Raw genomic sequence first — 20,715 nt, forward strand, 5'->3', positions numbered from 1 at the left:
AAGTAGGAAATGCAGGGAAATGGGGTGACGGACAATCTCGGGCCAGACTGTCAAAGACCTTTTCAGTCTGAAGAAAGGGGGTCCAATTCTTAGGGCAATGGGAGTACAATGAAGCCCTTTAAACCAAGGAGAAACAATGTCTGAATTTTTTTTTAATCTAAAGACATTTTATTAAGACTTTGGTATAGCAATGAAGGGACTAAGGGGGTGACAATATAGAGGGAGGCCAGTGTTCAAGACACTCTGGAAGTCACCTAGGAAAGAGCTGGTGCCCTGACTAAGCTACTAACAGGGGTCAGAGAGAAGGGAATAGTATCAGAAAGAATTAAAAGCTAGATCTGATAAAGCTTGGTGTGAGAGAGTGTTTAAGAAGACACCCAAGTTTCAGACTAACTGGGTGGGTGCTGATGTCATTTAGTGCAATATTCAATACAGAGGAGGATTGGGTTTGGAAGAGGGGTGATGACTTCAGCTTTGGACTTGTTAACTTTCTGTGGCTGTAAGCCAGACTAGTGAAGATACTGGAACTGGGACTTAGGGGAGAGATCAGGGCAAGAGGCAGGAGTTTAGAACACTGGGACTGTGATAGAAGCCATGGTAGCGATGAGAGCACACAGAAAGAGTGCATACAGTAAGAAGAACAGAAGACCTAGGAGGAATTCCTGGGGAGAGTTGGACAGAGTAGGGAAACCATGAGGAAAGGAAAGGACACCCAGGAGGAGAGGAGGAGGACCAAGAAAGAGTGACATAACAGTCATTGTCAGGGATGGCACATGGACTATCTCCTATAACGCTTCCAACAGCTGTATGTCTGGATCTGATTATTCTTATTTTACAAATAAGAGAAGGAAGCAAACCATAAGAGACTCTTAAATACAGAGAACCAACTGAGGGTTGATGGGGGGGGGGGGGAAATGGGTGATGGGCATCGAGGAGGGCACTTGTTGGGATGAGCACTGGGTGTTATGTGTAAGTGACAAATCATGGGAATCTACTCCTGAAACCAAGGGGACACTGTATACACTGCATGTTAGCTAACTTGACAATAAATTATACTAAAACAAACAAATAAGCAAACAAGAAAACAAAACAAAAAAACAAAAAAAATGGAAAAGAACGGGGAAAAAAGAGAGAGAGAGCTGGGAATCAGTGGGAAAAGCAACTTGACTAGGTTTGCAGTGCCAGTAGATTTTGGAGGTGGCATTGAAACATACATCCGTGAGGTGTTTTGTCTTGTTTTGTTTTGTTTTTGAAGCCTATGCACTTCTATTCCATCAGCCACATCAGAGATTTCAATAAGAAAATGAATAACATTTATTTAGTAGGTACTGTACACACCGTTATAAACATTTTGAAAATATTTACTTATTTAACTCTCACGACAACCCGGTGATACCCAGTACCAATACTCCAGTACCATTATTATCCTCTGTTTAAAAAAAAAACAAAACTCACCCTAGATTACATGGCTTGAAAATGACAGAGCTGGGTTTTAAATATAGGAAGCCTGTGCTCCTCACCACCTCATCATACAACTCAAATCTGAAACCTTTAAGCCTTTAATTCAGCAGAGGCTAATAAGGTGACTATCACGTACCTGGCATTATGCTCCATGTTGCAATTCAAAAATGCACTGAAACATTACAGTCCCGACCTAAATGGATCTTACAGTTCAGTACCTCTTCAATATTATCTAGAAAAGACAACCAAGGGACAAGAGTTGAGGGATGGAATGTGCAGGACACTTGAATTGGGGACCAGGTAAGAGAAACGCAGGTTCTTATTGAACACCTCTGTGTGGAGTACTGCTCTAGACCTGAGATGAGCTATAATGGGAAAACTAGTTTAAGGGCATAGTGCTGGGTATTTCAGACTTGCCTGACCTGAATTTGTCTCCTCCCCTTGTGTTTTACTGTGGAAGGTATTTTTGTGATGATTAATTCCCTGCTCCTGAGACAGTCTGCATTTTTTTTTAAATCATAAAACCTTATTTCAATCTCTTTTTTTGTGTGTGATGGGGATACACTTAGATATTTAAAACTTAGAGGGTTACTATTTATGAAATTGTGGAGTTCATCCAGTGCTGGATGATGGGAAGGATATTAACAACTCTGGAGCCAGGAAGGGGAGACAGTATATCTACTTCAGGTATGAAGGACTCTTGGGTGACATCCTGACATAGTGGGAGCTCCCTTAAAAAAGTCAAGATCCTACTGGTCCCCTTTATCTCTTGATAATATCTCCTTTCCCAATGCTCACCATGGGCTTTGATTGTCATGGGGATGAGAAAGGCCTGAATTAGGGGAGAATCTACATTAAATATTTTACTATGGAGAAATACTTGACTTATAAAATAAATGAGAGAATTATTTCTCTGTTTAAAACCCAAGTTTGAGCTATCTTGTTGCCTTCAGGAATTGCCAAGCTGACCTGCTAATAAAGTCTCCTGAGATCCTACATAAGGTTCTTTGTCTCTAGGGAGACTATAATATTCTGAGGGTGATTTGGGAAGGATTCCCTCTACAAATATCAGTTTGGTATCATATGTAGGGTTTACAGGACATTCAAAGGTGGTTTCTAAAATGGCTGTATTTACTATTTGAGGCATGCTTCAGGGACTGGACTATGTCTACTCATTGAGGATATTACAGGTAGGTCTAAAATACCCATGGTTTTGACATATCCCTTTGCACTTAGGCTAGCTGCCTGTTTGACCACACTATATTGCCATGTGGAACCTTTCCAACAAATATATTCATCTCATGTCACTGCTGTTAGGATATACTGTTACATACATCAAAAATCAATGCCCGAACTACCTCCTGCCCCTGCTCACTGTGGCCTGATATTCCATCAGTGCTCGCTCCATCCATCTATCCATCCATCCATCCATCCATCCATCCATCCATCCTAGACATGCAGGAAACACTGGCTAAGCATTTACTTTACCAAGCCCTACCCTGCGGGCAAGGAGATGAATCAGGCACATCCTTCAAAATGCTCACAGACTATTAGAGAAGACAGATCAGAAAGCAATAATTTTAATATAGTGTGATAGATTCTATAATAATTTTATCTCAAAAAAAAACCAGTTTGAGCTCCCACCTCACATCCTGTTCAGCGTGACAATCACAAGAGCACTGTGAGAGAACTAGCCAGCTGAAGACTGTCTATGTCCCCACAGGGTAGAAAGGAATTTATTATTAGAAATTTACATTGCACAGAGCAAGATCTTGATTTGCCTTTGTAAGAGAACATCTTTATAAAGAGAAGCCTGGAGAGCTGAATCCCCAGAAGCCCTGGGGGAATGTGTGAAGAAGAGGATGGGAATAGTATTGGAAGGCTACCAGAGTAAGCATGGTGGCTTCCCCACTTCCCCCTTCACTTACTTAGATACCTACTTTCTTACCTCTCTGAATAATTTCTGGCTCTTCTGAATAACCACCTGAGGAGCATAAATACAGTTTTTGCTTTGTCAAAGACAGATAACTCAGGATGCTAGGGAGCAAGTTGGTGGACTGGAAATCCCCAGACCCTCCTTCTCTCATAAAGATACTGATCCAACAACAACGCGCAAACCAATTCCTTTGTGAGAACACCAGAAACCAGTTAAAAGGACACTGCATCCAAAGTGAATGCAAACCCAGCTGTTATAATTATAAGATGTTTTATGTATGCCCCATGGTAACCACAAAGAAAATGCCTATAGACAATACAAAAAAAGGAGACAGCAATCAAACCATGCCCCTACAAAAAAAATTAATAAAACACAAAAAAGATAGCAAAAGAGAAAAAGAGGAACAAACCTTCTATAAGACAGGCAGAAAACAATGAACAAAATGTCAATAGTGAACAAAATGTCAATAGTAAGTCCTTTTCTATCAGTAATTACTTTAAAAAATTTTTTAATGTTTATTTTTGAGGAAGAGAGAGAGAGAGAGAGACAGAGTGTGAGTGGGGAAGGGGCAGAGAGAGAGGGAGACAAAGAATCTGAGGCAGGCTCCAGGCTCTGAGCTGTTAGCACAGAGCCCGATGTGGGGCTCAAACTCACAGACTACAAGATCATGACCTGAGCCAAAGTCGGACGCTTAACTGACTGAGGCACCCAGGTGGCCCTCTATCAGTAATTACTTTAAATGTAAAAAATTTAAACTCCCTAATCAAAAGATGGCATATCAGGGTGACTCAGTCAATAAAGCATTCAACTCTTGATTTCAGCTCAGGTCTTGATTTCAGGGTTGTGAGTTCAAGTACCACATTGGGTTCTGCACTGGGCATAAAGCCTACTCAAAATAAATAATAAACTCCCTAATCAAAATACATGGAATGACTGAACAGATTTTTAAAGGGGGTGGGTACCTAGGTGGCTCAATCAGTTGAGTGTCTGACTCTTTGTTTTGGCTCAGGTCATGATCCCAGGGTCATTGGATCAAGCCTTGTGTTGGGCTCCACACGGAGAGTGGAGCTTGCTTGAGATTCTCTCTCTCCCTCTGCCCCCCCCCCCCGCCATCTCTCCCTCTAAAATAAAAAATAAAGAAAACAAGATCCAACTATATGCTATCTTAGAGTTTCCCTTTATAAGTAAGAACTAATACAGGCTGAAAATGAAAGGATGGAAAAATATATTCCATGTAAATGTCAACCAAAAGACAGCAGAGATGGCCATACTTATGTCAGGCAAAATAGACTTTAAGTCAAAACTGTCACAAAAGATAAAGAAGACATTATGTAACAATAAAAGGGGAAATTCATCAGGAAGGTATAATGGTAAGTATATATGAACCTAATATCACACTATACAAATATATTATGCAAACATTGACCGAATTGAAGGAAGAAATAGCAACATAATAACAGTAGGAAAAAATAATAGTGGGAGATTTCAACACCCCACTTTCAATAATGGATAGAACATCCAGATAGAAGATCAATAAAGAAACAGTGGACTTGAATAACATTATAGACTAAACAGACCCAACAGACAGACCACCTAACAGCAGCAGAATACATATTCTTCAAGTGCACACAGAACATTCTCAGGATAGATTATGTGTTAGATCACAAAAAAAGTCTTAACTTTAAGAAAATTGAAATCATACCAAGTTTCTTTTCTGACCACAATAAAATAAACTAGAAATCAATGGCAGAAGATTGCAAACTACACAAGTATATGGAAATTAAATAACATACTCTTGAACAACCAATGAGTCAGTGGAGAAATCAAAAGGGAAATTAGAAAATGTCCTGATACAAATGAAAATAAAAACATAACACATGAAAAATTATAGGGTGCAGTAAAAGCAATACTAACAGTGAAGTTTGTAGTGGTAAACATCTACATTATCTCAAACAACATAAATTTAAGCCTCAATGAACTACAAAAAGAATAAACTAAGCCTAAAATTAGGAGAAGGAAATAAATAATAGAAATTAGAGTAGAAATAAATGAAATAGAGAATAGAAAAGGAATAGAAAAAAAATCAATGAAATTAAGAGTTGGTTTTTTGAACAGATCAGCAAAATTGACAAACCTTTAGCTAGACTACCTAAGAAAAAAGGAGAAAAATTCAAACAAAATTAGAAATGAAAGAAGAGGCATTTCAACTGATGCCACAGAAATAAAAAAAAAAGGGGGTACCTGGGTGGTGCAGTTGGTTAAGCATCCGACTCTTGATTTTGGCTCCGGTCATGATCTCACGGTCGTGAGATTGAGGCTTGCATTGGGCTCTGCACTGAGTGTGTAGTCTCTTGGGATTCTCCCTCTCTCTCCCTCTCTCTCCCTCTCTCTCTCTCTCTCTCTCTCTCTCTCTCTCTCTCTCTCTCTCTCTTTCCCCCCTGCTCATGCTTTTTTTTTTCTCTCTCTCAATCTCTCTCTCAAAATAAATAAATATTTTCTTTAGAAAAGAAATAGGAATGATGAGTCTTCTGTGAACAATTATATGCCAAACAAAGTGGTTAACCTAGAGGAAATGGATAAATTATTAGAAACATACAACCTACCAAGACTGAATCATGAAGAAATAGAAAATATGAACAGATCTATGACTAGTAAGGAGATTGAACCAGTAATCAAAAACTTCTCAACAAAGAAAAGCCCAGGACCAGATGGCTTCACTGGAGAATTCTACCAAACATTTAAAGTAGAATTTATAGCAATCCTTCTCAAACTTTCAAAAAAACTGAAAAGGAGGGAATACTTCCAAACTCATTTTATGAGGCCAGCATTAACCTGATACTAAAGCAAACAATGACACTACTAAATAAATAAATAAATAAATAAATGAATAAATAAATAAATAAATAAATAAATAAAATAGAAAAAGCTACAGGCCAATATGTCTGACAAATATCGATGCAATAATTTTCAACAATATGTTAGCAAGTTGAATTCAACAACAGTTTGAAAGGATCATATACCATGACCAAGTAGGATTTATCTCTGAGGTACAAGGATGTTTCAACACATGCAAATCAACCAATGTGATACACCACTTTGAAAGAATGAAGGATAAAAATCACACGATCCTCTCCATAGAAACAGGAAAAGCATTTGAAAAAATTCAACACCTTTTCATGAAGAAATGCTCAACTATCTGGGAATAGAAGGAAATTACCTCAATATAATATAAGCCATATAAGTCCACAACAAACATCATTATCAAAGGTGAAAAACTGAAAGCTTCTCCTCTACGATCTGGAACAAGGCAAGGAAGCTCACTCTCACTTCTATTTAACATAGTACTGGAAGTCCTAGCCAGGACAGTTAGGCAAGAAAAAGAAATAAAAGGCATTCAAATCAGAAAGGAAGAAGTATAATTGTCCCCATTTACAGATAACATGGTCTTATATGTAGAAAACCCTAAAGATTCTCCCTGAAAAGTTAGAATTAACAAACGAATTTGGTAAAGTCGGAGAACACAAATTCAATATGCAAAAATCAATCGCATTTCTATACACTAACACTGAACTATGTTAAAAGGATATTAATGAGTGATACCATTTACGGTAACACCAAAAAGAATAAAATCCTTAGGGATCAGCTGATTAGGTGAAAGACTTGTACACTGAAAACTACAAGACACGGATGAGAGAAATTGGAGACAAAAACAAATGGACATCCTATTTTCATGGACTGGAAGATTTAATATTAAAACGTCCACACTATCCAAATCATTCTGTACATTCAACGCAGCCTCCTTAGAATTTTAACGTTACTTTTTGCAGAAATAGAAACACAATCCCAAAATTCATGTGGAACCATAAAAGATCCTGAATAGCCAAAATAATCCTGAGAAAGAACAAAGCTTCCTGATTTCAAAGCATATTATAAAGCTACAGTAATCAACACTGGATTGTACTGGCATAAATCAGATTAGATACTTAGAGAGAACAGAGATAGAGAAAAGAACAGATAGATACCTAGATAGAAGAGAATAGGGAAAAGACAGTCTCTTCAATAAGTGATGCTGGGGAAAACAGGATATCCATCTGCAAAGAATAAAATTGGACACTTATACCATAAACAAAAAGAAACTAAAAAGGGATTAAATACTTAAATGTAAGAACAGAAATGTAAGAAACTACAAAACCCTAGAAGAAAATGTAGGGCAATTGCTTCATAAGTTTGGTTTTGGCAATACTTTCTTGAGTATGACGCCAAAGGCAGAGGAAATAAAAGCAAACTTAGACACGTGTGACTATCTTAAACTAAAAAGCTTCTGTGTAGCAAAGGAAGCAATCAGCAGAGTGAAAAGGTAACGTCTAGAATGGGAGAAATTATTTGCAAACTTATAGCAGGGAAGGGGTAAATATCCAAAAACCACAAGGAACTCTTACAAGTCAATAACAAAAAACTAAACACCTGACTTGACAATAGGCAAAAAGATTTGAATAGACATTTCTTCAAAGAAGACAAATGACTAACAAGTGTATGAAAATTTTCTCAACATCACTAATCATCAAGGACATGAAAACCACCATGAGCTATACTTTACACGTTTGGATAGCCGCTATCAAAAAAACAAACAAACACAAGAAAAAAAACCAGAATATAACAAGTGTCCTGTCAGGGCTATTGCTCACATTTCCAGTATATTTTTTCCAATAGCTTACTGTGAAAATTGTGGAAGATGGAGAAGAGTGGAAAGAATTGTACAATGAATATCCATACTAATTTGTACAATGCCCAATTGCACAATGGATCAAGTTGTGTTGCATAGCTATACATGTATCTAGTCACGTCTCTGTGTTTTTCAATGTGCTTTTTAGATTACACTTTTATTTTGAGATAATTATAGATCCTCACGCAGTTATAAGAAATCATCCTGTGTACCCTTTACTCGTCTTTTCCCAGTAGCAACATCTTGCAAAGCTATAGCACAATATCACAACCACGATATCAACGTGGATGCAGCCAAGATACAGATTCCATCACCACAAGGATCCCTCCCTTTACCCTTTTAGAGCCACACCTACTATCCTCACTTTCCTCCCCCTCCGAAACCTGTGGCAACCACTAAGCTATTCTCCATTTCAATAATTTTGTCTTTCAAAAAATGTTATCTGAATGGAGTTATGCCGGTTGTAGCCTTTGGGGATTGGCTTTTTTCATTCAGTACCATTTTCTAGTGATTCCAGTTGTTGTGTGTATCAACAGTTCATTCCCAATGTGTTTTCAAAGGCATTTTCACACCTAGGGGACGTTCTTCATGAGCTTGTGCCAGTAAGTATCACCCCATAAAATCCCCAGCAATGTTAGAAAAGGAAATATACTCTTTAGAGTCTTTTCTTTGAAAAAAAAAAACAACAAAACAAAACAACTTATGGAGGTTTTGACATTTTGCAGTATTAGCCACAAACATTTTGAAAAGTTTCCAATGTGGATTTTGTATGTGTGAACTTGAGAAGAGAATAAAAATGTCAGTGGCCGTATTCATCTTGCATAAAATATTTGAACTTTATGCTGCACTAAAACAATAAATTGTCTCTGTAATAAGACATGGGCAATTAAACAAGCAAGAGAAACAATTCATGTAGCTTGAGTTGAATGGAAGCCCTGCAATTGAAGTAATGTAATCACACCCCAGGAGTCTGAGGAGGGGGTGTGTGCCCAGGAGAGGTGACTGCTTTATGCTTCTTTATATAATGGATAAGGGAAGTGTAATTTAATTTGCAAACAGCAATCTTTAGAAATCAATTAGGAGTTTATTCCAAAGGGGGCAAACGTTGGTTACAGATTTATGGACCTCTCTGCAGAGGAGGGAAAGTTTAGCACTTAGGGCTCAAGCCCTGCCCTTCCCGCCTCTCCACAAGTAACTCCCAGTGGGGAAGGAATGTAGCGGCCCACAAGGGAAGGAGTCCTGTGCAGGGGCTGCAGTAGAGAGGTCTGCAGTGGGAAATGTGAGCCTGTGCCCCAGAGCTGGGCGTCTGTGGACCAGGATGGTCAGGCTGATGCTCCTCTAGTTGTTGATACTGAATTCACACACAGGCAGATGCACCTGGGACAGACCCTGACATCAGGCCAGCGCTGGCTACTGGAGAGAGCCTCCTGCCCCTGAGAGCAGGGAAGGCTTTGTTTCGCAGCTCGGTGAAGTACAGACCCAGGTACTCCTCACTCTATCTTGTACTTGCCTGTTCAGTCATCTCTAGCTGAGCACTGCCTTCATGTGCTCCTCTGAGCATAGACCCGTGGCCGTCAGTCTAACAGGAATTAGCAACGATTTCTTGTGGTCATGTAAATTCGAGGAACGCAGGTTTAATCAAAGTTAAGCAGGCCTCTTTACTGTAGGATGGCCCAGACCTATTGATCTGAGGCTGTGCATGGGGCATCTACAGATTATTATAAGACTGGAGAGTTATAATTACTGATTGTAAGATTATAATCAGATTTTTTTTTTAAAAAGTTATCTGACCAGGGACCCAGACAAAAGTGTTCTGGGTCACACTTGGAGGAAGGCTGCCGCACTGGGTTCCTGTCTGTGAGGCTTGCATGAATAGGACCGCAATGAACACAGAAAGGTAAGTTCTGTGCTAGAGAACTTTCCGTTGTGTTCCCTGCTGTATCTCTACTGTCTAGGACAGTGCCTGGCTCACAGTAAGTGCCCAATGAATGCTGGTTACATGACTAAAAATAATAGCTATTATTTCTTGAGTTCTAGGAATTGTGCTGAGCTTTTTTCAGCCATTATCCCATTTAACTCTCAAAACAATACTGAGAACCAGTTCTCATTGTTATTCCCTTCTACAGGTGAGAAAACTGAGGGTTAAGACGGTTCCATAATTTGCCCATGGTCACAGAGATAAGAGGGGGTCAGGCTGCGGCTTGAATCCAGATTATATAACTCTACAACCCACACGAGTAATTGTTTCTCTGCATTGCTTCTAGGAAGGACCAGGTAAGTAGATAAATGAATCCAAAACCCATCCAGGCATCACTCATCGGAAGGGAACTAGCCCTGAGGGTCCCACCAAAACATCCCATTCCTCCAAGTGAACTCATCCTCAGAGGTGGCCTTCCAGGGTGTGGGGGACAGCACACATTCCCAAAACCTTCCTGGCTGCAGAGCATGCCATACATGCCTGTGGGAACTGTAGTATTACCAAGGACCAGATTTACCTGCAAAACTTGATCTGGTCTTCATTAAGTTGTGTGCAGGTCTCCTTGAAACAAGAGTCAACACTGAACACCGAAGCATGTAGAATAAAACAGCCACAGGAACAGGGTTTGGGGCAGGGGCTGAAGTTCTTGCCAGGGATCGAGTAATCACTAAGGCTTCCCAATGGGAAGTTAGGAGCATTAATTTCAGCACAGCAGACCAAGGCCCAAGAGAGAGCATCTCGACCTCTTGATGTTGGTAATGTGTCTACTAGACATTTCTACCCAGCACTGTGGCAGATAGGAAACAAACCCGCCTAGGAAAGTGGATGCTGATATGGCGGAAAGCCAGGTGCAAAAAAAGGCGTTCTCAAGATCCCTCTTTGCAAACAGGAAGTGCATCCCTCAGAAAGGGCCGGTTTATCACCCTAGTATTCAAGGGTCTCCTACAGCTTTGCCCAAAGGCCAGCCACAAGATCCAGGTCCCATTAGGGACTGGTCCAGGTACTGGGGGCTGGGGGCTTTGCGGAGTGCCTCTCAAACATGACTTAGGCATGGCCCTGTCTTAGGGAAAAGCAGTCTCCACTTTTAAAAATTTTCTTTCTTCTTCTTCTTCTGCCCTTTTTTTTTAATGGATAAGGAATTGTTCAGCTGCCTCAGCAGCATAAATGAAATAAATTATCATTAAGATTAGGGATTGTGTTGTAAGTACACTCTAATTGCTAATTAATGCATTGTCCTGTTGATTTTTCCATGCATCTTATGTTTGACAAAGACGGAGGCTTGTTGCCAGCTCCGGGTAAAACATCGTCTCTAGCCCAGGCAGACAAGGTCGCTGGGTGAGTAAGACATTTCTTAGTTAACATTACTCCAATTCAGCATAGAACAGCGGTTAAGAAGGCTGACATTCAAGCAGATTGCCTGGGTTTGATTCTTAACTCTATTGCTTACTGTGTCTGCTTTGAGCAAGTTATTTTATGTCTTTCAGCCTCAGTTTTCCCTTCTCTATAACAGGGATAAAAATGATAGCATCCACCTTTTAAGATTTTGGCAAGGATTAAAAGAGAGAATAGAGTGAGGCATTTAGATGTAAGACCCAGTATGAGTGCTAGCTGCCAATCTTACTATTCCAGGTGTATATTTTCTTAATCAAACTATTTGAGGCCAATTGGGTTGCAGAATTCAGGGGTTTTGTTTTGTTTTGTTTTGTTTGGGGTTTGTGTGTGTGTGTGTGGGGGGGGGTGCGCTTTGGCATTTAGGAAGCTAATGTGGCTCACACAATTTATATTATGTTCCACTCCCTGCAGGATTGAGGGCAATGTCTCACAATCAAACACGCTAATATTTATGTAGTTAAATATAGAAACATTCACATTAAGTGAGATAAATAAATACTATAAATACTTTTCTGTTACTTCAGTCAAATGTTCTCACCCAGTGAGTTTTGACATCAAATTTATGAAAAGGCTTTCAGGATTCAGAGCTTTTTAAAATCTTGGATAAGAGAGTTTTGACCTGTCTGACAGGTACTCCTGCAATAGGTTGCTGTGTCTACACTGGATCAGGTGCCATCCATACTCAGAGCCCTCAGTCTTTTTCCTGACTCACTGTGGAGGTCTGTTTCAGCAGCAGATTCTTGGCTCCTGCCTAGACCTTGTGCAGGAAACTTCAGGGAGCCTCTAGGCTGAGCCTGGGAATGGTCAGTGGTCTACAGGGGTCAGGGCCTCCAGCTGTGAGTACCTGCCTGGTGCCAGGTGCTAGGTGCCTGATGCCCAGTGCCTGGCTGGGTTTTCTTGCTGGTCCCTGACGCTGTGTGCACAGTGCCCGGTCCTGCACCTAGCCTGGACTAGTGATGGCTCCTGCTTTACAGCTGGTCTCCTGGACAGATCTCTTCCTTTAAGTGAAGTGAGCAGCCTGATATAGTCATGGGCCAACTTGGGAAGCATAGTGAAAAAAGGGTCAAGAAGGACCTTCTCTCTCGAGGCTCTGAAATCACAGACTTACAGGCAGCTGAGTGAGGGCTGGGTGGGATTCAAATCTGTCCACTCACTCACTCACAGTAAACATTTACTGTGGTCCTACTTTGTGCCAGGACCCTTACCAGGCCCTGCATGGCCAGGAGTCCGCAGAGTCACAATGATATAAAGCTAACAGTGAGGAGTATTTGGAATGTGGGCCAGGCACTGTGCTCTGTACTTTACCAGATCGGCAGACTGGATTCCTCCTTCCCTCAGGCCTGGGGCCACTGGAGTCTGAACCTCTCACCCAACCCTTAGAGTTCTAGCTCTTAAATTCTCCCCATGAGATTCTTCATGCTCTACAAAAGAGCATTTATCCTCAGTCTATAAAAGAATTAAGCTAGGTTCCAGCTCTAAAGTTAGCAAGAATGGAAATATCAACTTATCTGTCAACATCTGCTTCCCCCAAACTGCATGAAGATGCCACCAAGATGTGGGAATTTTTGCAGTAGGAGACTGGATGGACCAAGGTCTGCCCTGTTCAGGACCACTTATTAGTCCCCTTGCCTTGCGTAGGTCAGAATTTGTGGTAAATAGAGGCAGGAATTTGGGCCTCTGTACTGGGCCTCTCTGTGAATATTGGTGCTTGGTGCCCACTCAAAGATTTGTCAACTCTTTCTGAGCACAATCCTGTCTTTGCAGACATTGTCTGAATTCTAACTGCTGAGAAGGAAGTAGAAGGAGGGGAAGCCCAAGGGGACACTGAAGGCTGTCCTTGTGATTAAAATGAACCCATGAATGGCCCCGTTTTGGGGCTCAGCCCTGCACCAGCCACTTTCATATGCCATGCCACTTACTCCAAACTTCTGGACTTGATGCTATTTTTCCATGTTATACATCAGGAAAATGAGAAGTAAGAAGTTAAAGCAATTAATGTGGTGGCCTAGGCTATGGTTCAGATCTACTGAAAATCCAAGCTTTCGACATGAGATACAAAAAGGTGCCCTTCCACTCTGGGCCCCACGCTACTGAAGGCAATACACACCGGTGAGAGCCTAGAGGCACAAGAGATACTTTACTAATAAAGTGCTTCCTGAGCTAGACACGCTTATTTGGCTGAAGTCTTTTCTTATGAAAACGAAGAGCCAACCAGAAGACAGAGCCCTGCCCACTTGAGAAATAATCAGGGGAGAGACTGTGCCCCTCCAACACATCCTGCCCAGGGCCTGTGGATGGCCTGCTCTTGGAATAAAGATGGACACGATGGAATTTCAAAGTGAATAAAAACATTAAAATGTGAGTTGTCTGACGTTTCCTCCTAACTCTGGTCTTGGACATGTGGTGGTCTGGTTATATTCTTGCTTTTATGTCTTGCTGGCCTTCTGGTTTTAACACCAGCCTCAGTGTACTTAGGTACTGTGTGAGACAGCCACTTGGTGTTGATCAACTCTGGGGCACAAATAAATTCTAGTTTTGGGGCCATGTGCCAGTCATGGCTGCCCTGTGAGCCTTGTAGACCATAAATACCTGGGTCTCACAGCAGGTACCAAACAACCTTCTGTGCTGTTCATCCCCAACCACCTGAAGGGTGTAGGTGTCCCTGGAAGCCCCAGGGTTTGCTGGAGTTAGAATGAGACCCTCAGGGGCTCCCGATCTAGCCTGTTTTCCTGCCTCCTAGAATTCTGTGTCTTCAGCATTTGTCCCATATTCTAATGAGATGTTCAGTTCTTAGCTGCAGACATGTGGAGAGATAATTGAGAATTAAAGTCAGAGGGAAAGACTTGAGGACAGCAATCATGGGTTTAAATTTATTATTCTTCTGCGTATCCATCATGTTTCTGCTCCGTAAGAGCCCTCAAATGATACTATTAATTCATTCTTTCAATAATATAAAACATTTTTTTCAGCCATTATAGAGGTACAGAGAAGAACAAGGCTTGGTCCATGATTTCTGCTTTGACTGGGTGGTTGTTCATTTTGAAGTCAGACCCAGTAAGGTAATGTGTGTCCAGAGCCTGGCTAACTCCTCACCTGTCTTCTGCTCTCCACTTCCCCCACCCCCGCTCTCAACCTTGTCTCCTCGTAGTCACAAACCCATGGTCCCACAGAGCCAGTGCCTCAGATCACTTTCTGTCCTCTCTGGCCCCAGATAATACTATTAAGCTCACCAGCTAGTTGTGAGGATCTAAGGCCACAGCGTAGGTGACAGTCCTGAGCACACAGTCCTGGACACGCAGAGGCATCTGTCAATTTCACTTTTCTTCCTTCTCTGGATGGAAACTGCCCTGTCTCTATCATCAATCAGCACAAATGGTATTGGGTATTGTGTTCTTTCTCTGAGTTCTTGGGCCTTGCTTTTGGATTTTCCATTAGAAAGCATTATGGAAGAAGGCTCCAGTTCTGCTCAGGCATGCTCAGTACTGGGCACTGAAGACATTGCTGTTAAACTGAATGGAAACGGCTCTTGGCAAATCTGCCTCTGAATATACCCCGAATCTTCTCCATGACTTAGAGAGTTAATAATAATGGACATGGACGGAGTACTTGCTATGCTGCCCAGGCAAGGAGGCCTGGTTCCAAAGTTAAAGACATCTAGGCCAATTTCAGGCTAAAAATGGAAACTGTCCATAAGCTAACCATGGGACTCAGGTGGGGAGACAAGGAGCCAAATCCCACATAGTGGTCCACAATTCTATTCTCCCAGGATACTTGCACTCTCTCCCCGGCCAGTGTTGCAGGCTAGTGACTAAACACATCATAACACTGATGTGTATAGTATCATGAACATATGGGATGGCACCTGGAAGGGGCAACCTCTGCTGGGGGGTGCTGTGGTCAGACTCGCCTGTAGGCCTTTGAGGAGTTCAGCGGCAGGTGACACAGCCCGGTCTGCACCTTAAAGTTGAGCTGATGCATTGATTGTTCTCATCTGGATGTTGTTTTCCTGGCTGCAGGGAACCGTGAGGGGCAGAACAGCACAGTAGGTCAGAGCACAGCATCCAGAGCCAACTGCCTGGGCCTGAAGCCATTTACAGATGCTGAGAACATAACATAAGCCCTCTCATCCTCTATTCCCCAATCTATAGAGTGAGGACAAAAATAGTGCCCCATGGCCCTGAAGGTGGAGTGACCAACTATGGCCAAAGTATGAAGCAAAGAGAAAGCCGTAGGTGAATATAGATATGATAATGACAACAGCGCCTTTTGGAGACACTTCTGTAACGCACGACCTGACATAGCACATTCCCAGGGAGGTGCCATGGTCAGCCAGGAAGCTTGGAGGAAGCCAGGCTTCCAAGAGGTGCCTTCTAGAAGTTTCTCTTTACCAAGTGTTTGTGCAGGAGATCCAGCTGCCTCTGACACCAGAGCTGAATCTGCTGGACAGTCTTGAAGGGCTGGGTACCACCTCTCCATCCTGGGACCACAGGTGTCCCTCCAACTGCATGTACCAGCCTCTAGGATACCAAGATAGGGTTTGCTCTGAACAAGGAGGGAGCAGCATCCATAAAGCATTAAAAAAACACATCAAGAAAAGGAGTCTGGAAGCAACATTACTCCTAGATAAAAAGCTACCTTGTTTTCTTAAGGAGATTTGAATTCTCTGAATTAAGGAATTGTGGTTTTAAAGGTTACCTGAGGGAAATACGGAGTTTTTAAAGCCCTGGGCTTTAATTAAAACTCACTCACACGCAACTAATGTGTGAGCCCAGATGTCCCCTGCATGCTCTCTGGGAACACAGGCCAGAAAAGGTCTCTGATGAGATGAGAAACTCTGAAGTCCTCAGCGCTGCATGCAAGCCCCCTCTTCTCCTATTCCTGTTCCTATTTTTTAGGAAAGGCTGGACACCCTACTCTTCAGACATGAATGTATCCAGGCTCTGGAATGTCCATAATCCCTGCAATTTACACATGGGGCAGAACATGGTTGGAGTTGACATACTGGTGGTGGTAAAATAAATTCCTACTTTACCACCGCTGCTCATGTGGTTCACTGTGATGGTTTGAATGGTTGCACCATTCAGTCCTGCTGCACATGGCCATGTTTGTGAAGGCTCTTTGGATGTCCTTGTCCCCGCAGGGACTCCACATAATCTGTTATTAGAAGCCAACTCAAATTATCATTTCCCTCAACAGATCCCACCCCAAACATTAGCTTTGCTCCACATTCCATGGGGCTTTAGTTATTTTATAAAGCAGCCACCTGCCTTGAAAGGTCTCTGGGGAGAAGGTTCCTCTGGGCTGAATTTGGTCCCAACACCAGCGAGGTCGACCTACTCAGTGTTTCAAAAACAGCTAGTTGTTGATCTTTAGAATTCAGGAGTTTTTTTTTTCCTTTCCAATTCAGTTTCTTCTCAAAACTCAGAATACCTAGCAACATGCACCGACAATCAAACAAGGCAGCAATTGGCTGGGTCCTGCTTTCAGTGAGAGCAGCCCCCCCTGCAGCTCAGCACAATCCCAGTACCCCTGTGTCTTCCACACTCACTTTTACTTTCTGCTTGGCCCTGGGGTGGGTCTTTCCAAACCAAGAAGTAAGCATAAAGTAAGGGAGCAAAGACTTGAGTACCGGGCTGCTGTGAAAGCACCACCCCAAATCCCTTACAACTTTGCCACTAAGGGGTTGTGTGAGGTTGCATCTTTGCTTAAATGGCATGGAGGTTAATACAGGCAAAACAAGAGCATATGCAGGGACTCCAGACAGTCTTATTCCCAAATGTTGGAATCTCTCAGTTAATAGGGGTAGCCATCTTTTTCTGACAACAGCTAGGGAAATTTTGCGCGTCTTTAAAAATGATAACTGTTGGGGCATCTGGGTGGCTCAGTCAGTTAAGCATCTGACTTCGGCTCAGGTCATGATCTTGGGGTTCATGAGCTTGAGCCCTGAGTCAGGTTCTGTACTGACAGCTCGGAGCCTGGAGCCCACTTCAGATTCGGTGTCTCCCCCTCTCTCTCTGTCCCTCCCCTGCTCACACGGTCTCTCCCTCAAAAATAAACATGAAAAAAAGGGATAACTATTACATTTTCTTAGCAACATTCTAGTTTTGCTTTTACCTCCTGAGTTCCAGCCCCTTGATGACTTTTTGGATGAGGTGCACGTTCCTATTCCTGGTCATCCTCCTGTTGGGGCAGCTAGAAAACAGGTCAGTTTATGTATGCCGAGTCACTGATGAAGGTTTCAGGGAGGGTCTCGTTCATTCCACAGCTAATGTGCTTCTGAGCGGAAGCAGAACATAGTTTGGTTTCTTGCTTCCTTTCTGCTGTAGAGAACTTTAAAAATCTCAAACCGTAATTTCTAAGCTTTCTCTGTACTTGACTTTTCTTAGTTTCATTTTCTAGTCCAAAAACAATGCTCTGGCTTTCTAAGGTAAATAGGGCCATTTCTGTTCTAGAAGCAGCTGATGGAGAAAACCGAAGATGAAGGAAGGCTATTAGAAGAAATGGGTCACATTCTACAAATCCTGGAGCCACAACTGTCTCTCAGGACACCATTTCTATTTCTCCTATATCTTGAAAAGGTGCAGAAAATATCAATTATACTGAAGAGAAAGGACTTTATTTGCATGTTCTTATTTCCTATATATGTCACGTACAAAGTAATTAATGAACTTGAAATTTAAAAAAAAATTAAATTTTGGCGGGGGTGGTTGGGTGGCTCAGTTGGTTAAGCTTTGGCTCTTGATTTCACCTCAGGTCATGATCTCATGGCCCATGAGATTGAGCCCTGCATTGGGCTCTGTGTCGACAGTACACAGCCTGCTTGGGATTCTCTCTCCCTCCCTGTCTCTCTGCCCATTCCCGGCTCATGTGCACGCGCTCTCTCTCCCTCTCAAAATAAATACATAAACATTTAAAATATAATTAAAAAATTAAAAAAATAAATTTTTTATGTTGACCGTTGAATGATAATCAGTTTTTCCTGGATCTCAGAAAACCACAGAGGATGTGCCACTTTGTGTTGAATGAGGATCTTGGGGCAGTTCTTGGGGTGGGTTATAACTCTGCTCCATGAGCAGCCATGATGGGACAAAGTTGCTTAATCATTTTGTCAAATTCCTCTTCATAGGAGAGCACATCCCCAGCCTTGGCAAAAGACTGCTTCTAGAAGCAAGAAATAAGGACCTGGGCTTTTAAAAAGTAACCTCTACTCTGAGGATGTAAAAATCATAGCGGAGGGGCGCCTGGGTGACTCAGTCAGTTAAGCGTCTGACTTCGGCTCAGGTCATGATCTCACGGTCCGTGAGTTCGAACCCCGTGTCGGGCTCTGTGCTGACAGCTCATAGCCTGGAGCCTGCTTCCCATTCTGTGTCTCCCAATCTCTCTGCCCCTCCCATGCTTGTGCTCTGTCTCTCTCTCAGTCTCTCAAAAATAAAAAGACATGAAAAAAATTAAAAAAAATAATCATAGTGGAGGATGTAACAGACACTTGGCTACAGTCAGAGCTAGTGCCCAGGAAATGTGAAATCAGCCAACCTCAGCCTGTGCATTCCTCCCCGCTACAACACACCAGGTAAGAAACCATGTCCCGGAATCAAACTGTTGAGATTCAAATCCTGGCTTGACCATTTACAAGCAGTGTGACCTTGGGCAAGTTACTTAACTTCTCCAGACCAGGATTTCTCATCTGTAAAATGTGTATGATGGTACCTCTTGCATGGGTTTTGGTAAGGATTAAATGACTGAGCGCATGTAAAGCTTTTATGATAGAACTTGGCATACGGTAAATTCTTAAATGTGTCAAATTATCCATGGCATGTGACTTCAGTACACTGTCACTTGGTTTCCTAGGTTTTCTTATGCGGTCTTGGATTCATTGTTGGGGCATATTGCTCCTGCTTCCCTCCCGTTATCATCAAAATCTAATACCCGCCTGGAACTCTGAAGTTTACAAAATGCTTTTACACTCTAAATCTCATATAATCTTCACAGCAGCCCTGGGTATGCTCCTTACTCTGCCCAATGGGTTTTGGGCAACTTAGTGCCATTTTCTCTCCTCTGTGCTTTCTCCTGTATCACAGTTCTAGAGCCCTGGGAACTAGATTTCCTGGGATTTTAACCAGCGGTTGACAGGTTTTCTGTCTTTGTAAGAATAACAGCAGAGAGGCAAGGTAACGAGGTGCTGAGTCCCTACCCTCCTAAGCAGTGGTGGGCAGCCATGCAGGCTCTCCAGCAGAAGGCAGATGGGACGGAGTGATGCCAGGAGCATTTGGACGTCCTCTTGCAAGTTACCCCCATTGGTTCTGCAACTCCTGACTTCCTGAACACTAGCGGTGGCTGATTTTTCATCCCCTTAGTTCCTCTAAAGATCTGCGCCCTCAAATCTTCTCTATGAAATCCCTTTGTGCTGGAAATATCTAGAGTGTTTGCCATTTTCCTGACCAAACCCAGACCTACTTTATATTAGAAAACACACAATGAGTACATACTTTATGCCAGGCACTGTGTTAGGCATTTTATGTGAGTTAACTTATTTAATCCTTATAATGATGCAGTTTGAAAAGCAGCACAATTATCCTGATTTTTCAGATATGGTAACTGGGGCACAGAGAGGAAAAGTTCCTTTTGCATGGTTATCACTAGGCTCTATAGACCCTGTTAAGTTACTGAATGTTCACCATGTGCCTGGCATTGTACTGAGTATTTCAACGAAGGATGAGTTACGGTTTCCCAAAGTAACAGGTAGTTAAAAGCCAAGCAGGGATTCCCATCCCTTCCTAACTCTCCACCCAGTGTTTCTTTTCCCAAACCTCTGATGCCTCTTGCATGGAGAGAACTACCACAGATGTAAGGATGTATAAACAGTTACAGTTAAAGGGTGTCTGTCTAAGAACAAGTTGTCCCGTTCTATGCACTTCTTACATTTTACCAAGGAAACTGTTTTATTCCAAAGAATGAATGGTGGGTCTTGTGACCCAGGGATAATTTGTTATGGTCATACATGGCAGAAGTAGGGGGAAATTAAAAAAAGGAGAGAGGGAATGAGGAAAAGAGGAGAAGGTGGATGGTGCAGGAGGGGCAAAGAGAAGAATAAGGAAAAAGGACAAGGCAGGGGAGGAGGAGAGGAAGAAGAAGGAAGGCAGAATGAGAGCTTTTTCTGATCAAACCACCAGCCACATATAAGAGCAAGGCAGAAAAGGGACTTTTCCCACCTCCTATTTCTACCAG

At 42.2% G+C, this 20,715-nt stretch overlaps 1 protein-coding gene and 1 long non-coding RNA gene across 4 annotated transcripts in view; one reads left to right on the forward strand and one right to left on the reverse strand.

Moving 5' to 3' along the window:
• CLSTN2 (calsyntenin 2) overlaps window positions 1-20,715 on the reverse strand; it is a 616,602-nt gene that overhangs the window by 325,608 nt on the left and 270,279 nt on the right. The gene's annotated exons all lie outside the window — the stretch shown is intronic.
• On the forward strand, window positions 521-13,852 carry LOC102899976. 2 transcript variants are annotated; one of them, XR_006585457.1, is made up of 6 exons: window positions 521-805; window positions 2,605-2,651; window positions 9,903-10,017; window positions 10,247-10,394; window positions 11,370-11,433; window positions 13,255-13,852. It is a non-coding gene; the product is annotated as an uncharacterized LOC102899976 (long non-coding RNA). The 2 variants fall into 2 exon arrangements; XR_002144859.3 differs by lacking the exon at window positions 2,605-2,651 and having other exon boundaries at window positions 524-805.

This window comes from Felis catus, chromosome C2 (assembly GCF_018350175.1).
Source record: "Felis catus isolate Fca126 chromosome C2, F.catus_Fca126_mat1.0, whole genome shotgun sequence".
In the NCBI taxonomy this organism is placed as follows: Eukaryota; Metazoa; Chordata; class Mammalia; order Carnivora; family Felidae; genus Felis; species Felis catus.